Source organism: Lactuca saligna, chromosome 4 (genome assembly GCF_052625555.1).
Source record: "Lactuca saligna cultivar CGN05327 chromosome 4, ASM5262555v1, whole genome shotgun sequence".
Classification (NCBI taxonomy): domain Eukaryota; kingdom Viridiplantae; phylum Streptophyta; class Magnoliopsida; order Asterales; family Asteraceae; genus Lactuca; species Lactuca saligna.
Window position 1 is genome coordinate 290,942,122 of NC_136420.1, and position 19,009 is coordinate 290,961,130.

Genomic DNA, 19,009 nt, shown 5'->3' on the forward strand with positions numbered 1-19,009 from the left:
ATAAAACACCCTTGTTTGCACTAGGAATAGGAAAATAACGCCGAACCAAACAAAAAAATAATACTAGTGTCTCGGTTAATTCGGAAACTGTTCTTAGTGATACCAAGGAGTGAATGCAGCCTGATCAACTACATTCTCTCCAAAGTAAAACTAACAGACGTCCTGATGAGATCGGGATTTCTAGGGAATCTAAAACTATACCCCTACCACCGAAAAGAGAACGTCTGTTAGCTTGTGCCATAGCGTTAGAATCATAGGAAAGTGATAGCTTATTCGTATACTTTCTCCCAGTCTTCATGGAGGGAGAGCATCAGGGCATTTAGTTCCTCCAAGCCCCAGGGGCACACGGGGTACTTGAAGACGAACCAGAGGGGAATCAAGAGGGAGTCCCCGACATTGAACCTGATGAGTACATGGACACCGACTACGAGTTCGAGGAGACCGACGATGACATGGAGGAGGATCAGGCCCCGGACATGGGTCACGTCGCATCTCCTGTTAGCGAAGTGCAACAGGATCCCCGCGTCCCACCAGTGAACTCCGCGAGGGAGAATCGCTCCCCAGAAGCCGTGATTACTGACTTACGGCAACAACTGTTCGCCATGGAAGCACGAGCCGTGCAAGCAGAGCTTGAGAGGGATGAGGTCATTGTAGACATGACAGAGATGGCGCAGCTGTTGGCTCAGCACTTTGGCATATGATTTCACCGTTATAGTAGGACGCAACTCATCGCGGTTAGGGATAGACTTATCATAGTAGGTCGTTAGGAAATATGCTATGTACCCCGACTCTATGTTTAAGTGACTACACTACTCATAGAGCCGTTATGCTGTCGAACTAGTGTCACTCATGTATGCTCCTACGAGCAAATTTTCATGTATCAAATGCGGATAATATTAATAAATTTTTACGTGTTTTATTACGATATTGCAAATTACTATGTGTTGAGATATTATTATTGATTGGTAAATGGTAGTAGTGTTTAAGTTCGTACCATGCGCCTAGCCAGTAGGATCACGACCTCACCGAAACCACATACCCTCAACATCTTTCCGTTTTGTCACAGAAAGATGCCTATCCTACCTACTCGCGGAAACCCAGGACCAACCCCACCTGAAGTTGACTCAGCCGCCTTCCAGGCAGCTGTATCTGCAGCAGTCACTGCAGCGATTGTGCAAATTCAACAAGGGAACAATGGAGGAGTCAATGGGCAAGGAGCCGGAAGTTCAAACAATGGAATGAATCAAGGACCCACCAAGACATGTACCTACAAGGACTTCACAAACGCCAAACCACGAACTTTTAATGGCACTGGAGGAGTGATCACTCTGAAGCGATGGATCGAAAAGGTGGAGTCGGTATTCGAGATATGCGACTGCCCTGAGCACATGAAGGTGAAGTTCGCAGCCTGCACTTTTGTGGATCAAGCACTCACCTGGTGGAACGGACATGTAGAATCCATGACGCTCCCTGTAGCCAACTCTATACCGTGGACGGAGATGAAAGAAATGTTAATGGCAGAGTACTGCCCACGAGGCGAAATACAGAAGATGGAACAAGAGCTATGGAACCTCACAGTGCAGAACGCGAATATCGATGCCTACATATCGAGATTTAGCGAACTATCTCTGCTGTGCCCGGGTATGATCACCTCGGAAGGAAAGAAGATTGAGCGATTCATCTGGGGACTCACATCACCAATTCAAGGGAATGTGATTGCTGCAAACCCCGAAACATTTGACAGTGCAAAGAGACTGGCAAAAAGGTTGTACGACCATAACAACAAAAAGGGAGAGAAGCCAGTGGAGGCTGAGAAGACGAAGGAAGGAGATGGCAAGAGGGGAAAGAACAATAAGAGGAAGGGGCGCCAGGGCCCCGACACCTCCAAGAAGCAGCAGACAGTGGCGGTTAATGCTGTTACCACATCGGTTCCAGCCGCACCACATGCTCCAACCTCAGCCACTTCAAATGCTTCCAAACCTTATTCCGGTAATCTTCCCAAATGCAACAAGTGCGGTTTCCATCACCATGGAGAATGCAAGGATTTTCAGTGCACCATTTGCAACCGAAGGGGTCACACCGCAAAGTACTGCAAGGCATACCCGTCCCATAACCAAAATCAGGGAATCAACAACAACAACCCTCGCAACAACAACAACAACGCCCATGCCAGCGGCAATAGCGCAGGGCCTAGCTACACCTGCTTCGGATGCGGGAAGACTGGACACATCCGCCGAGACTGTCCCAACAACAATAATTTAAGAAATGGAGGAACAGGAAGGATGTTGACCATGGGTCAGAGTGAGGCTATTCAAGACCCTTCTGTTGTTACCGGTACGTTTCTCTTAAACCACGCATATGCATGCATCTTATTTGACACCGGAGCGGAGCGAAGTTTCGTAAGCAATAAGTTTAAGCACTTATTAAAACAACTTCCCCAAAAGCTAAATGAAGCCTATACGGTGGAAATGGCCAATGGGAAAACCGAATCCACTGGGGAAATCTACACCGGATGTACCCTAACTCTTAATCAACACGTTTTTCGAATAGACCTAATGCCAGTGTCAATTAGGAGATTCGATGTGATCATCGGCATGGACTGGTTAAGCCCCCACCATGCCGAAATTATGTGTCATGAGAAGGTCGTCCGTCTTCGCCTTCCAAATCACGAAACCCTAGTAATTTACGGAGACAAATCTAGCATGAACCTTCGCCTCGTTTCGTGTATCAAAGCACAAAAATATCTACGAAGGAACAATCTGGCGTTCCTGGCTCACGTGGTGGACAAAACCAAGGAGGAGACTAACGTTCGAGACATTCCCGTAGTATGTGAATTTCCGGACGTGTTTCCTGAAGATCTTCCGGGAGTACCCCCAGAGAGACAGGTTGAGTTTCGAATCGACCTTATTCCAGGAGCAACTCCTCTCGCTAAATCACCCTACCGGTTGGCTCCTGCCGAAATGCAGGAATTATCCAGCCAACTCAGCGAACTTTTGGATAAGGGATTTATACGACCTAGTTACTCGCCATGGGGAGCTCCGGTGCTCTTTGTCAAAAAGAAAGACGGATCTTTTAGAATGTGTATCGATTACAGAGAGTTAAATAAACTCACAATCAAGAACCGCTACCCACTCCCACGAATCGATGACCTATTTGACCAGCTCCAAGGAGCTAGTTATTTTTCTAAAATAGATCTACGGTCCGGATACCACCAACTCAAAGTCCGGGAAGAGGATATTCCAAAAACCGCTTTCCGAACTCGCTACGGACATTATGAATTTGTTGTAATGCCCTTCGGTCTAACGAATGCCCCTGCCGCATTTATGGACCTAATGAATCGAATATGCCGACCGTTTCTCGACAACTTTGTCATTGTTTTTATCGATGACATCCTCGTCTATTCTCGAAGCAAGGAAGAGCATGGCCAACATCTTCGACAAGTCTTAGAAACCCTACGATCAGAAAAACTTTACGCCAAACTCTCCAAGTGTGAGTTCTGGCTGCGGAGCGTGAACTTCCTAGGTCATGTAGTCAGCCAAGATGGAATCCATGTGGATCCCTCTAAGGTCAAAGCTGTAGAAGGATGGGCAATCCCGACAATGCCCACGGAAATTCGTCAATTCTTGGGATTAGCAGGCTACTATAGGAGGTTCATTCAAAACTTCTCTAAGATCGCCAAGCCACTTACCTCGCTTACGCAAAAGGGCGTACCATTCAAATGGACAGACAAACAAGAGATTGCGTTTTGAACCTTGAAACAAGCTCTCTGTAGCGCACCGGTACTATCTCTGCCTGAAGGAACGGAAGACTTTGTAGTCTACTGCGACGCGTCAAATCAGGGTTTAGGTTGCGTTCTCATGCAACGTGGGAGAGTGATAGCCTATGCATCCCGCCAGCTAAAGACGCATGAAGTAAACTACACGACCCATGACCTAGAGTTGGGAGCTGTAGTCTTTGCCCTAAAAATTTGGAGACATTACCTTTACGGTACAAAGTGCACCATCTTCACGGATCACAAGAGTCTCCAACACATCTTAAACCAAAAGGAGTTAAACATGAGGCAACGAAGATGGGTTGAGCTGCTAAATGATTATGAGTGTGAGATTAAGTACCACCCAGACAAGGCCAACGTGGTAGCTGATGCATTAAGTCAGAAGGAGTACTCTAATCGTTGTACGAAAACTCTCTCGATAACCATTCAATCACACCTGGCCACTCAAATTGCAGTAGCCCAGTCAGAGGCCATGAAGATAGAAAATAGAGCAAGCGAAGTATTGCGCGGAATGGAAAAGAACCTGGAGGCAAAGGAGAATGGAGTATACTATTTCATGAACCGTATTTGGGTCCCTAAATTTGGAGGGTTTAGAGATGTTGTCATGAAGGAAGCCCACAAGACGTGATACTCCATTCATCCCGGTTCTGATAAGATGTATTTGGATATTAAGCAACACTATTGGTGGCCTAACATGAAGGCGGAAATCGCGACCTACGTCAGTAAGTGCCTTACGTGCGCCAAAGTAAAAGTGGAATACCAAAAACCCTCAGGATTGTTACAGCAACCGGCAATCCCTGAGTGGAAAAGGGAGGGGATTTCTATGGATTTCGTGACCAAGCTACCCAAAACGTCGGATGGATTAGACACTATATGGGTAATAATCGACCGACTAACGAAATCTGCCCATTTCCTGCCAATTAAAGAATCATACAAGATGGAGAGATTGATGCATTTATACATTCGAGAGATCGTGAGACTCCACAGAATACCAACATCTATCATCTCGGATAGGGACAGTAGGTTCACGTCCCGATTTTGGCAATCACTCCATAAGGCGATGGGAACAAACCTCAATATGAGCACCGCTTAACATCCACAAACGGATGGTCAAAGCGAGCGAACCATCCAAACGCTCGAAGATATGCTCCGCGCATGCGTGATAGACTTTGGAAAGTCTTGGGATACCCACCTACCCTTAATCGAGTTCTCATACAACAATAGTTACCATTCGAGCATCAAGGTGGCTCCTTTCGAAGCACTGTACGGGCGTAAATGTAGATCACCGTTATGTTGGGCTGAAGTAGGTGACACCCAGCTAGCAAAAACACACACGTCGGACAAAACACTAACGGGACCAGAGATCATCCGTGAAACCACTGAAAAGATCGTTCAAATCAGAGCTCAATTGCAAGCATCGCGTGACCGACAAAAGAGCTACGCTGACAAACGATGAAAGCCCTTAGAATCTCAGGTCGGTGATCGAGTACTGTTAAAAGTCTCGCCCTGGAAAGGGGTTATACGTTTCGGAAAACGGGGAAAGCTAAATCCACGATACATTGGACCTTTCGAAATCGTCGCCCGAATTGGTCCAGTAGCATACAGACTGCATCTACCCATAGAGCTAAACGATGTACACCCCGTGTTTCACGTCTCTAATCTGAAGAAGTGTCTCTCAGATGAAACACTCGTCATTCCCCTTGACGAAATCAAAATCAATGAGAATCTCCTGTTCGTTGAAGAACCAATCGAAATCATGGACAGGGAGGTGAAGCGTACTAAGCAGAGTCGCATCCCGATCGTGAAAGTACGGTGGAACGCAAAGCGTGGGCCAGAATTCACTTGGGAACGCGAAGACCAAATGAAGCAAAAGTACCCTCACCTATTCTAGCTCTCTCAAATCTAGCTTTCAAACAGAATTTCGGGACGAAATTCCCTCTAACGGGGGGATGATGTCACAACTAGAAATTTTATGTCTTGTAAACACTATACTCAAGTGAATGTGGAAATCAAAAACTCAAAAGCATGTATGATGCTTACTCAATGGAAAACTAAACCCCAAATTCACTACATCAAGCAATTGGAAAACCCTAGAAGTTCTTGTTAAGTCCATTTTGGACTAGAACTTCCTTATTGGACTCTGTGGACCAATAAGCTTCCAATTTGACTATCATGGGCTTAGAACCCTTAAGTGGGCTCTAATTGGACCCACATTAATTTAATTCAAGATTTTGGGTCATTTTGGGCCTAGAATGAAATGACTTAAAAGCTTTGATCCATAATTAACCTAATCTAGCTTAATAAAGCATAAAAATCACAATTTTATCTTATAAGGCCAAAGATCACTCAAACTAACTCTAATATTGGGCTTAGGGGCAAAAAGCCCAAAAATTCTTTCTTCCCTCACCATTCTCGGCCCAAGTCCAAATAAAAGGGTGGAGTTGACTTCTTGCATGACACATCATCTTTGTATGGAGGATATCTAAGCATTACCCTTCAAAAATCCATGCATTCTCATTCTTCCATGCAAACATCACCTCAAGGTATTTTCTTCTCTCTCTCCCTCCCCCTTCTTGTTTCGGCCGAGAGTAACCCTCACACACACACTCACAAATCTCTCAAGCTCTCTCAAGAACATCCCTTCCTCTCCCCTCAAAATCTCGAAAATTAGGAAGCATTCAAGAAGGAATTTCCACAAATTCTTCATCTAAGGTAAGATTATGCTTGGATCTATGAATTAGATTCTTTTTGTTATCAAAATCTTTTCCTAATCCATGCAAAAATCATGATCTTACACCCTAGAAACACTCACACTTGAGATCTTCAAGGAAAGAGTGCTAAGGCCAAAAATCACCAAGTGTTCTTCCATATTCTCTTCAAAAACCGAAACTACATCCTAAGGTGAGTTTCATACCCCCTTATTTTCGGTTTTTATAAGTTTTTGTGGGGGAGAATACAAGAAAAGGTGTAGATCCATCATTATGTGTATGTTGTGGTTGATTTCTATGCTTATATGTGTGTTTTGTATGATTTTGATGCTAGATCTAGTGATGAAATACTAAAAACCGAGATATATATTTTATTCTAGCATAAAATATACTATTACATGCAAAGTATACTAAGAAAAATAACCAAATGGCTTGACAACACTTATTTTGGGCTAAAAACTCATTTTTTTGACATAAAATGTTAAAAATACAAAGTTGAAGGGCCTAAAATGAAATATTTTGAAATCTGATGGGTGAGATGAGTCAAAACAGTTTACATAATGTATTTTCTGAAAATATACTATTTGGAGGGTTAAAAACATAAATTCCAAGCTTATTGGGCTAAATATGACATTTTCGGCCCAATGAGGCCCAATAAGCGAAATTTTCTATTTTGGAGGACCAAAACTGCATTTTTCTGTAAAACAGTGGACTATAAGTGTTCCATGTACTTTTCAAAGGTTTAAAATGCTTTTCAAATTTAAAAAGGACCAAAGTTGCAAAAATTTTCCAAATTGGGCCAAAAATGTAAAAATTGCAAAAAAGAGGGGTTATAACCGAGAAAACTGCAATTTCAAGGACTTAAGCTGTTTTCTATGAAAAATATGCTGGAAAATACTTATTTCAATAATTTTTGGTGTTAAAATGTCAAGAAAATTGATTTAAGGACCAAACCGGAAAGTTTTTAAATAAAGGGGTGAAAAGAGTAAATTTTACAATTAAGGAGGGACTGAAAACAGAAAATTCTCAAGGCTAGTTCGATACATGCAATTTGACCAAATGATGGTACCACGCCTATCGACGAAATACAATACATTACAATACCAAAAGTCGTTGTCAAACGAATTGGTTCGGTCTCGAACCAATATCAATCCGAAACTACTAACACGACGACACTATGACATTACGACGTTACGATTCATAACTAATAACGATTGGGAAGTCACTATACATGCGAGTGTGCACAGACCTGAAAAGTCTACGCACCATCTTTGGGCCCCAAAAGTGTAAAATCTTGTTTGTTGAGCCTAGCTAGCCCAATGACCTGATCTTAACGCCCGAAGACCTCTCTCTTACGAAGTGTTGGGTTTTACCGATCCGACATAACGTAAAAGGACTTTCAATGGCAAACATGCTGCTGGTCCCCAAGGGTCCTTCAGTGCTGCTAGTAAAGTCTGTAACTCACGATTGCGGGTTGGGCTTCTGGCTCTTCGCAATTGCAATGGTCTTAAACGACGCGGGGAAATACCGAGGGTTTCGCACCTTCTCTTCTTCCCTCCGGTCGTGGGACTACACAAGCCCGGGAGGATTGAGTGGTGTGAAGAATTACGAGTGACGCCTAAGGGATCGCTTGTAAGGTTGTCGATTGGACGTTTTCATTAACGCACGTCACAACACTTCACCACCCACTGTATTCTCAATGCCTCCGGAGCTCAACGGTTTCCTCTAACGCAACGAAACAACGGTACACAAACTAAGTAAAGCAAAGTGATAGGAAAACGTCGGGTTTTCCTAGGGTTTTTCACAATTACAATTATGAATTACCGGTCGAATTTCACAACTCTTACGCTTATATCTATAGAATTCAAACAAGCATACTCATGGATCATCACATATTTTTACACCATTCTATTTTTAGAAAATATCGGATTTTCTGATGGTTTTCAAACAATACATTGGATTTCAAACACTACTTATGAACTCACCAACATTTCATATGTTGACGTTTTCAAAATACTTGTATTCTCAGGTAACAGATAAGGTGAAGGATGATTTGTACTCTATGACGTTTTGCTGTGGTTTAAGTAGTATCAAACAGTTATTTTTTTGAGAATGTAATGTTCTGAACAATGTAATGAATGTAACGTTACCAGTTGTATCATTCCAAATGTTGGTGATGTATAATGTTATGTTTCATGTATATGCATTGTGATGGTATTCAATGAGTCACGATAGCCCTCGGACGTTTCCGCCGTCTAGTTCGGGGGTGTGACAATAGTCATTTTATACTAAGAGTAGATATCATATTCTGACTGAGTGTTTTATGGGGATTATAGCTGGAGGATTTCCGCAGCATCAACAGACAGAGATTTCCCACACAGATTATCAGCAGCTACTCGTACAAAGTGAGTTACCTTTCGGTAGCAGTGGGTCTACGACCACAATGTCGGCCCACTAGTAGGAGTTGTATGTTAAATAATTGACTTTGTGATATTCATCTAGGTTTGTTGCTACCTGTTATCTTTTATGTGCTAGCGTGTTATGATGTTATGTGATTGTGGTAGTACGGGTGAAATAGTCCCCGGTTACAGTTCGATAGAAACGAAGGGGTGGTTTAGTACCTAGCCATGCTAGCCAAACTATGATATATGTAATATGATATGATGTAGTGGTAGTAGGGGGAAATAGTCCTCGGTTACTGGTCGACAGGACCGAAGGGGAGGCCAGCACCCAGATATGCTAGGTAGTATCCGGTCGACAGGACCAAAGGAGAGGCCAGCACCCAGATATGCTAGGCATTATCCGGTCGATAGGACCGAAGGGGAGGCCAACACCCAAATATGCTAGGCATTATCCAGTCGAAAAGACTAAAGGGGTAGGTTGGGCACCCAGATATACGTGACAGTATATGTTTGTTATGTGATTATATGGTATGTGGTACGATGGGGGAACTCACTAAGCTTCATGCTTACAGTTTACAATTTTGGTTTCAGGTACCTTTTCAGCGAAGGGGAAGGAGCTGGTGCAGTAGTAGCACATCATACACACACACATTGGTTTTCCGCAGTTGAGATATTTTGTGATTGTACTCTGACATGTTACTATTTTATGATTTGGGTTTTCAGACATGATATATGGATTTACAAAATGATATATTCTTACATGAATGTTTTTATAATCAGGTAATTAAAATGAATTTTTTTTGGACTCGAAATTTGGGACATTAAACTAAGCCTTCTGCCGTGTATGAGTGTTCCGCAACAATATTAGCCAGTGATTTTGTTACCATTAGAAACATCAAGTCATTCAAAGGTTAGAAGTGTTCTATTTAATTTTGGGATTCAATAAAGTTTTGGACTGGTAGCAGTACAGTATGGGCGATCTGTAAGGGAGTTAGACCAATTTAAGATTTTAAATTTCAAGTTAAGAAGGGTTGGTTATCGGCATAGGATTTTGGATTCATATTCTTCGGTTCTAAAAGTTATGTTTGGGATGGGTTCGGTTGCCTTAGGAATGTTGTTGTATACTCAAGGTTTTGATTGTGTCCCTCAGGCTATCAGGCTTGTCGAGGATGCTAAGGAATAATTTTGAGGATGAAGTCTAATTTAAGTGGGGGAGAGTTGTAACTCACTGCTCCGATTCGTTTCCTAATGCGGGGTGGTGGCCGGAAGATAAAGTATCATCAGGATTAGTTACTTTGAGGAATATATATATTTAGACCCAGATGGGTATGGGTAAGGCAATTTGGATGATCAGGGTATCCGGTTTCTGTTTTGGAGCCAAAGGGTATATTTGTAAAGTGTCAGTTCAGGCTTTTATGGAAATTAGGTTTTAGTTTTCGAATTTTTAATGCAGCTATGAGTTCATATAAGTGTAGATCTTCTCGCCGGCTTTCTGTGGATATAAGGATCTCCGAAAATGGACTTATAACGAAAAAGTTATGGCCTTCGGTAGTTTGGTGGTTTTAAGGTTTAGCCGGGTAAATGGGGCATACTAATGAAATGGTCAGTACTCGGGGCATACCATATGTACTCTAGGCATACTCTAATCAGACCAAAACCACTTTTTAGGGTCTTAGACCCTATTTAAGCTTCTTATCTCATAGCCTAACCCTAGTATCTTCAGCCTTCGTCCCTCTAAACCTTAGAAATTGACCCTTAACCCCCATTTAAGTGATTTCTGAGTTTCAAATTGATTTATGTGTGTTTTTGATATATAAGCAGGAAGAAGAAACTTCTTGAAGAGTCATTACTTGAATTGGAGCTTTTGCCTCAACCTTGACAACTCTTTCTTGTGGATCTAGCTAGGTGGTACTTCGTACTGATTTTGGTCCCTTTATGTTGGTTCTTGTGAGTAAAAGTTACCCCAGAAACTTTGAGCTTCATATTTGGCCTTTGTTTGGGTTATGGAGTCATAAATTTTTGATCTTGATGACTACAAACCTTCCAAGCATGATTTGGTAGTCTTTAGGTGAAGCTTGGGACTTAAGGTTTTAATTTGGATCGCATTAGGTGATGCTAAGTCATAAAGTCATGAACTTTATGACTTAAGAAGTCCCTTTTAATCAGATCTAGAAGTTTAGACTAAGGTCTTAACATATTAAGAAGTTTTAAAGACATTTTGGAGTGATTTTGACTCTTGGAGTTCATCTTTGGTGTTGGGCTTCATTAAGCCATGTAAAGGTTTAAAGCCTTCGACTTTATGGATCAAGTTACTTATATTTAGCTATTTTGATGTTTTGAACGTCTTGGTTTAAGGGACAAATATGTTTTCTAGGTTGGTTATGGGCAAGGTTAGTACGCGGGGCGTACTAAGCTTCTGGTACATACGCTTAGCGTAACACTGACTACACGGTGTGTGCTCAGTCAAAAAGGATTTTGTATTTTGGGCCTCGGTTTGGGCCATCTTTTAGGCTTAGTTGTCTTGGGACCTACTAGGCTATCAGGTTTTGGGTTGTTAATTATTTTGAGAAGGCTTACAATGGGTTTGGGCCTAATTTGGAAAATTGGGCCATGGTTTGGGCCTTGGGTGGTTTTTGGTTTGGGACTAAGTCTTGGTCCAAGCTAGGTTAGGGGTAAAATGGTCTTTTTACCCTGAGTAAAGTGTTATATATATATATATATATATATATATATATATATATATATATATATATATATATATATATATATATATATATATATATATATAGACTGGAAGCCAATTGTTAATTGGATGTTATTTTGATTTTGACAGTTTGGGGATCTGGCAACTAGCAACCAGGGATATTTTATATAATTCGGCACTGCGAGGTGAGTTTCCTCACTTTGTTTAGTGGGTCAAAGGCACCATCGTTGGTCCCATGGTTGCTATGTAGAGTGCTAGATGTTTGCATGACTCTTGCATGAGTATGTGTTTGTATGCTTACTGGGCAGGGCCTGGTTGTTATTCCATATTCTAGTATCGGGTTATGCATATGTGATTCGTATGTGGGCGGGGCCCAACGATTGTGCATTATGCTACTATCTTTGTGATTTTCGCATGTTTTTAAATGTTATATGATTATATGGTTATATGTTTAGTGGGAAGGACCTATTATACGAGTGTGGGTGGGGCCTGTATCTTTTTGGGCAGGGCCCGTTATGCGAGTGTGGGCGGGGCCTATATCTCATTGGTTGTGTCCCATTATGTGAGTATGGGCAGGGCCTGTATCTAATTGGGCGGGGCCTGTTATGCGAGTGTGGGCAAGGCCTGTTATGTGTTATGTGTGGTATGTGGTATCTTGGGTAACTTCTTAAGCTTTGTGCATACGGTTTTTAGTTTATATTTCAGGTACTTTGGTTTTGAAATGAAAAAGCTCGGGATGGTTGCAGGCACACACTACATGTTTCCGCCTTCTGTGATTTACTCTGATTCAATAATTTTTTCAGTTTATAACCTTTGGACCTTCAACCTTCTCAACCTCCACTGCAATTAATGTCCCTAAAACCCTAGTTTTTCTGTTGAGAGTGATATTGGAGATTGGAAGTAATTTGAGTGGCCTTTTTGGTGTGTTTGCAAGAAGAAGAACTTCGTGATCAAGCTTTGGACGTGGCTGAGCTTCAAGATCTTAAATCAACATCACCCTAGGAAAATTTTGAAGTTAAAAAGCTCATACCTTCTTGATCCTTTTGATAGTTTGAGTTAGGGTTTGTTTATAAGCTCATTTTTGGTCCATGGGTCCTGTTTTGGGAGTTTGTTCAACTCTAGAAGCTAGAAATGCTAGATCTTAGTCTCTCTGATGTGTTATAACCATAAGAATGTTATCTTGGTGGTTGATATGAAACCATGCATGGATATAGGTCCTTATAGTGAGCTTTAATGACCAAAAAAATAGATGTTCGACTCCCATACGACATGCTAAGGCATAAAGTTACCAACTTTATGCCTTAGGACCCCCTTAGTAACCGAGAGTTGGAAGTTAGATTAAGTGGCTGGATGTATTAAACACAAAGTGGCTAAATGTGTTGAGAAGCTCAATACGCTAAGCATACCAATGTGTACGTAGCGCGTACTACATGGCGACCGAGTACGCCTATCGTACGTTCCCAGTGGGCTTTTGGACTTTTGTTGGGATTTTGAATATTTGGTCCTTCGTTGGTTTTTAGGCTTTGACCTGTTTAGAGTTGGAGGACCTTTCAATTCTATTAATGGGCCTTATTTGGTATAGTTGGTCCTTTTGGGCGTTGGGGCCAATTAATTTGTTTGGACCAAGAATGGTAAGGCCCATTATTGGAAATGAAAATGGGCCTTTATCTTAGGAGTTTGGGCATAGGTTTTAGGCCCTTGATTTGGGATTTTGAGCAAATTATGATTAAGGCTATTTGTTTATGATAGTGTGGGACTCTCCTGTTCAGTAGTCAAGCGTCTTGTTGTTTCTACTAGACTGAGGTGAGTCTTATCACAACATTCATGGGTCGAAGGCACCAATGCCAGCCTTTCGTATTACGTGGAATGTTGTTCACTTTTGTTATAATTGTATGGAAGACCATGGGGTAGCCGATGGTCCTTGAGTGTAAGACCGAGATTTGGCCCTTTGCTTCAAAAGGAAAGACCACGGGGGTAGCTCATGACATTCATATGTAAGACCGGTACCTAGCTATCGGCATTGTGAGTAAAGACATAGGGTAGCCCATGACACTTGGTGTTGGATAAGGTGTCTAAGTCCATAACTTATTTGGTATATACTTGACCCGACCGGCATGGTCCATTTGGGTTGCATCTCATCCAAACTATTATGGATAATTTTATGAGAGTTATACACATATGTTTATTAATATATTATGAGTTATAATATATTAATATGAAGTTACGTTATTTAATTAGTTTTAGTCTTAAATTAATCATGGATTAATTTAGAGATTAAAAGGAATACTAATTAAATTATGGGCTATTTGTTTTATATAGTGTGGGCTAATACTCATTTGTTAATGGGCTAGGCTTATGTGGAAGTCCATGGATGATCCATGGAGCTTTTAACCCATGGATCCTTGGAAAAGGAAAAGACATGGGTTATTAGGGTTTCACCCTAACCATGCATACTATATAAGCATGCTTATGGAGCATGAAATGAGGCCTAAGAGAAAGCTAGTGATCTAGTGTGTGTGTGCATGTGTGTGGCCGATTTATACAAGGTGTATATACTCTCTCAAAGTTTTCCAAGAGTTTGTGGTGTTTGTGATTCCATTTGAGGCATTCACACTATTGGTGCTTGGCCCTCAAACTCCTAAGAACCCAACACACCAAAAGGTATGTAATCTCTTCTAACTCTTTTATGTTGAAATGTTCCCCATGCCATGTTAGATAGGTTATAAACCTTGGAAAATTATTATTTTGCATGTATTTAGACAAACATAGATCCAAGGTTTATTAGGGTTGCATGCACACTTAGGAAGTGTTAGATTGCTCAAAACCCAACAGTGGTATCAGAGCCTAGGCTTGCTTGTTTGATACTTGATGCAAAATATTGAAAAAGGTCGAAGTCGTTGCTGTCTGCATGGTAGACTCGCCGAGTCCATTGGGGGGACTCGCCGAGTCCAAGGCAAACTTCAACCTACTCGACGAGTCTGTTCGTGCACTCGGCGAGTAGGATCGAAAGAATGCAGAATCTCGACTTTTGCTGCTGGAAATGGACTAGAAACGTTACCCTAAATTGTTTTGGTGTTGTAAAACTTATTTAGTTGGTGTAATGGTTGTTCTAATCCATTTACAATAGCATATATCAAAATTCCATGTTTTTATGTGTTCATATATTTCTTGAATTTTGATGATCATGTTCATGTTCTTATGAATTTAGAAAATGATAGGAATTATTTGCTGAATTGTTTAGGATTAATTCTTTATCATTTATGTGTTTTAATGGAGTCCATAATTTGTCCTCAAGTTATGGATTACCAAAGGTCACTTTCATTTAACACACACTTAAAACACATAAGTTACATGAAAATGAAGAGTCTTCATTTTATGAACCTTTAATTCATAAGTTATGAAATGAAGAGTTTTGCAAAGTTACAAAACTTGCCCTCAAGTTTTGGAATTTGTAAAGTTTCACACACTTTAATAAACTTTAATTCCAAACCTTAGAGTTTTAATAGTTAAAATTCAACCCTTATACTATTTATAACATTAATGGTTAATTATTATATATATGTATAAGAATAAGTCGTTTTACCGTTAGTAGGCCTCATTCACGAAGCCGGTCTATAAGGTGGGTATAAGGTTGTTGCCTATAAAATGGCGACTTAATGGGTGTCTACTCTCACCCACCGCTTGCTTGATCGGTGGAGGGTCGTTAGCCGAACGGGTAGGACAATGACTTTAAATTCTCCCTTCATTAAAAGTATTAATGATAAATACTAAAGTAACTAAAATCTTAATAATTCCCAATCTTAGTTACTTTAGGAAAAATGTGAATTTGGTGCTAACCCATGGAATTCACACTTTGTACCTTACCATGTCGTTGGTGGAGCGTGTGTGGTTAACCGGCACACTAACTTGGACTAGTAAGGACCACGAAGGGTGACTTAATGTTTTTCATAGATTAATGGAGCGTGTGTGGTTAACCGGCACATTGATTAGGTGATAATATTAAGGGTACCAAGTGAATTGGTATGGTTATTCACACCTTGTTTTGTGATCCTCGGCATCCCAGTCGCAAAATTTGAGAGGGCACACTCAAGATTGAAACATGCCATTGAAAAGTTCAATGAATCTCAAAAGATCTAGGAATTTCAAATCCAATTAAAACCTAATAAATTATTTCGTTTTTCATGGTGGAAATTGGTGAATCGTCATTCGCCTACCTTCAAATATTTTATAGCTTGGATTACGGCATCCCTCTTCTAAGTTATAAAATAGTTTGTTGGGTCCTAGCCTTAATATTTCATATTGGGTGTCATATTAAGGACTTTAAATCAACTATCTTGAATATCTCCCAAAACATGTCTGGTTTAGACATTTATGATCTTCCCAAATCTCTTGAAGATGATGTTCCTCAACATCATGCTTCACTTCCTTTATCTCCTCCAATTATTCTCCCTCACCCACAAGTTCTTGAAAAGTTTAAAGTCACTCAAGCCCTATTGGCAAGTTAAGGTCTTGGTGTGGTCACATCTTGGAGATGTAGTCACATATTGACAAGACGGGAGAGTTGGGTGTCAAAGTCTCGTGAAAGTTGGATGTTCAATCACTTTCTTAGTAACATAGTGGGTCACTTTGGGACTACTATGAGACAGACTATGACACGAGCCTTAATGATCTTATCTACTTGCTTTGTGCTGTGGAATCAGCAATGATTTGGAACACTAGTAAAGCAAATTTTGTTAGAAGATCAACTTCCCAAACCTTAAATGGACATTGGCAATGGTAGCATTGGATATCTAGAAAAAACATTTCTCTTCCCAATGGAAAGGGATCGGCCATAGTCAACTCGGTTGACCAAATGGTAAAGAGAAAGGCTAAGTCTGAGATAGTCTCATGTGCCATTATCAAAGGGTCTACATGTGTTTTGTTGCCAAAGGAAGGGGCATTGGTTGCAAAGCTGCCATAATTTACCTAAGGATGTTAAAGTCGATAAGTTTGACTCTACTTCAGGTAAAGTCCACTGTCTAACTCTATTAAGCTCCTATTTGGAGATTCTTATTACATAATGTGAATGGGTCACATGTCGATGTCTTTTAAGAATCAAAAGAAAAGATAGGAAGCTTAAAGAAGTATATGCTGATTTTGATTGCGAAGATGGGTTTCGATCGCATGGTTCGGTAATCAGAATTTTGAGCTGTTGCTTAAGAATTATAATATATTGCTTGTGAATAGATAACAACAAGGTTTTCATGTGGATTGTAAGGATAAGTTTTTCCGCAAAGTTTTAAAATAAAAGGAAAAAAAAAGGTTTTAATTTTATTTATTTTAAAAATATCCTTACAATGGCATCGGTGGAAAATTGTTGCTTATATGTTTCCAGTAATAGCAATATTGGAAAGTGGATTCGATTCTTTCATTTGTGGTAGTGTCTGAATTTACCAAATGAAGAAAGTTTTTCATCACCCAAGTTTCAATTGGACAGAAACTTGGAATCATACAAGTTGTATTGTATGATGAATGAGAATTTTCATCTTTGAAAAATTAAGACTAATTCTTTGATCACATGTATATGTGATTCGATTGAAGGACTAAGGTATTAGGTACACTGGGTGTGCGCTGGTCAAGGTCCACCACAAAGATTGATTTGTCATGATTTACTAAAGATTAGTAAATATGATTATACTTATAAGGTTAAGTATAATTTTGTAACATTGGAAAGGATACAATGTATGACAAAACGAATAAGAAGAATTAAATTAGGCAGGAAGATAAAAGTATCTCAAATCTGAGAAGATGGGAGAGTACTTTAGTATCAGTTTTATGATCATCTTAATGATTTAGAAACCATATCACAAATTCATACTCTAAGGATGTCTTAGTGCATTGTTATGGCTAAGAAGAGAAATCATGAATTGTTGGATTGGTTAAAATCAAGAAGATGAGTCATACTTCGTTCCAAAACAATTCTTAGAGTCATACTCCAAGATTGTAACATTGAGTGACATAAAGTAAGGTTTAAAACACTTATCAAATGTAGTGTAAAATGTTTTCTACTCTTGCACATTTGAGATTGGTAAGTTGTGATGTCTTGGATGAGACAAAGACCAACTAAGACCAATTGTGTGAAGTTTTAGTCTTGATAAGAATCCGCATTATCCCTTGAATATTTGTTTTGTCAAGGAATGGTTCTTGACTAGGAAAACTTATATGTCAAGAGGACAGTGGGAGCCTTAAAGATCCTGAAAGAGTTTTAAGATTTAATCAAGAGTGAAACCTGTAATTTATCACTAGCACACGACTTAAGGTTTGCAACCTATCGTGTTGACATAATTCTTATTTCTGTACCTACTTCAAATAAGTTGAATTTACATGTGAGTTATCAGAGTTCAACTTGGAAGCATTGGTGGGCCTTGTGCTACCAAGGTGACAAGAAAGTAAGATTGAATAAGTTTAATCTATGTAAGTTTGAATTTGTCACTAACCTTATCTTGTGATTATGGTTTTGACAAATTCGCATGGATAGGAACTCATACACTATAAAATCTAAGTGTCATAAGGTTTCTCTCCGATTCATGAAAATGATGGTGAGGAAACGCTTTCACTAAATAGATTTTAAGTAGATATCAATTGTGTCATTTGCATTTTCAAAAGTCATTAGTGGAGCGCGTGTGGTTAACCGGCACACTAACATGGACTTGTGAGAAATGGCAAATGCCTAAGCAATTGAGACTATGACTACGTCATCCCTTTTCATAGTTCTGAAAATTGTTTAGACACACATGTGAGCTATCTAAGAAAGAGTGTATGAATCTAAATTTCAGAAGTCCAGCAGATTTCTGAAAATATGTCAGAGCTAGTGGGAGCATAAGTGTTATGCTGATAATCATCATGTTAGTGGGAGCATGATTATTATGATTAGTATTGCAAGCTAGCAATGTTAATTATAGAAAACAAAGTTTCAATCCGTGAAGTTGCAGGGGTTGAAAAGTTGTTTTGCTATAATTAAGGGAGAGGAAATTATACTTCATTTCAATTCTAAAGCTTAGATTGAGATTTTAATCATCTTTAGTCAAGAATATATATAAGAATTATATGTCTGAATGGTTCGACTTAAGAAAATTCTATATATATTGTGTTTTCAAAATTCGATTATGATTACGGCATCCCTCTTCATAGTTAAATTTTGAAAACATGGCAAATGAAAAATATTGTAGCAAAAGACTGGTCTAGTGTCATGTCTTTATGTCAAACATCATGAATAGTATCCCATATGCTTCGGATATAGGATCGATTTCACGTGCTATAATATTCATCCTTTCTAAATTTTCCAAATGCTTAATGCATTTAGAAGGGAAAAGTCTAGAACTGGATATGACTAAAGTGATTAAGCAATTGTCGAGGACAATCTGAGGTTCGCCAAAGATTGGTT